Source organism: Monodon monoceros, unplaced genomic scaffold (assembly GCF_005190385.1).
Source record: "Monodon monoceros isolate NGI ecotype Baffin Bay Population unplaced genomic scaffold, NGI_Narwhal_1 Super_Scaffold_18, whole genome shotgun sequence".
Classification (NCBI taxonomy): domain Eukaryota; kingdom Metazoa; phylum Chordata; class Mammalia; order Artiodactyla; family Monodontidae; genus Monodon; species Monodon monoceros.
In genome coordinates, this window is record NW_021703774.1 from 144,488,332 (window position 1) to 144,490,081 (window position 1,750).

At 46.3% G+C, this 1,750-nt stretch overlaps 1 protein-coding gene across 1 annotated transcript in view; it reads right to left on the reverse strand.

Moving 5' to 3' along the window:
- Nucleotides 1-1,750, reverse strand: part of ARMH1 (armadillo like helical domain containing 1) — a 107,361-nt gene that overhangs the window by 73,746 nt on the left and 31,865 nt on the right. The window lies entirely within an intron of this gene.

Below are 1,750 nucleotides of genomic sequence, written 5' to 3' on the forward strand. Positions count from 1 at the left end.
CATGATGACTTATCCCTATTGGACATTTGAGGGAATGAGGCACAGAGAGGTAAAGCGCTTGCCATAAGGTACCACAGCTAGGAAGTGGTGGAAGCAAAAGGAGGGAAAGATTCGGTTAGGAAGGAGGAGGGGACTAGAATTTAAAGAGGGCATTTTCTGTGGCTGCTTCGCAGTCATTCATTCCATCCAGCATTGACTCAGCCTTTCGGCCAACCTGCGTAGGACGCGTCTTGTGCCCGGCGAACAGTTTGGTGACAAGTGCTATAAAAGGGGTCGGTGGGCTGTGGGAGAGCCTGGAAGATGGCAGAGGACTGAATATTTTTGTAAAGAGGAAAGAACCCCAGACAGGCAGAGCTGGAAGCGGGCAGGTAATGTGGTGTGATAGGACAGCGGGTAAACACAAGTGCTTGCTGCATGGAAGGCGGGGCTTAGAAGTGAGCTGTCTCCCCCCCCCCCCACCCGCTGCAGAGTCAAGGGCCGCTGGCCTCTCCACCTACTTCGAGGGCACAGTTGTTTCCCTGACTAGCTCATCTGCACACCAGAATGCAGTGTAGACTACGTGAGAAATATTAACAGTATTATCTGTTTGAAAAACCAAAATTGATGTTTTATTTTCTTTTTAAAAAAATTAAAAAGAAATCTATTTATTTATTTATGGCTGCGTTGGGTCTTTGTTACTGTGCACGGGCCTTCTCGAGTTGTGCAAGCAGAGGGGCTACTCTTTGTTGCAGTGCGCGGGCTTCTCCTTGAGGTGGCTTCTCTTGTTGTGGCGCACCGGCTCTAGGCGCGGGGGCTTCAGTAGTTGTGGCCCTCGGGCTCAGTAGTTGTGGCGCATGGGCTTAGTTGCTCGTGCAACTGGGACCTTCCCGGACCAGGGCTCGAGCCCGTGTCCCCTACGTTGGCAGGTGGATTCTTAACCACTACGCCACCAGGGAAGTCCCACCTTTTATTTTCTTGTCAGGAGCTTTTACCCAGGAAGAACATGTTTAGGGGTCGTTCTGTACAATGGAAGACAGGTTTTTGTTGGTAGGTACAAAGGCACCACAAACGTTGGGGGACCAACGAGTATATGGGAGGATGGGCATGCATGGTACACACATACACCTTCCTCCCCAGTTTAATGAAATCTTTTGTGTCTTGGCAAAGACTTTCGTGGAGAGAAACACTTGAGAATTGGTAGTGGAATCTTTTGAGGTTTTACTTAAATAAGGGTAAGTATGTGGGTTTTCAAAGACAAATGGCTGATGTGTAGAACTATAACGAGGTTCGTAGTTAAGAAATAGAAGATGCAGCCAACTTTTTGCTTTAGAAAGCAGTTCCAAGTTTAAGTTGTAGGTTGGGAACTGCGTTCTCTGATTTCCTGCCCCCAGCTGTAAGTGAGGCTCTAGAGAAGTTATATAGCAATCTTATTCATGAACACAGATGCAAAAATTCTACACAAAATATTAGCAAATTGAGTCTAGCAGTATGTAAAAGGAATAATGTGCCATCTAGCAATGCACATATATCATCTTAATAGAAAGAAAGTTTGAGAAAATTGAATGTCAGTGTGGTAAGAGCTATCTACCAAAAACTATAGCAAAGGTCATACCTAATAGATGAAACCTTGGAAACTTTCCATCTTAGATGAGAAGGCAACCTCCCACACATTCCTCTCCACAAAATCTTTAGTAAAAGGTAAAAGACAAGCGATCTGGGACTTCCCTGGTGGCACAGTGGTTAAGAATCCGCCTGCCAATGCAGGGGACAC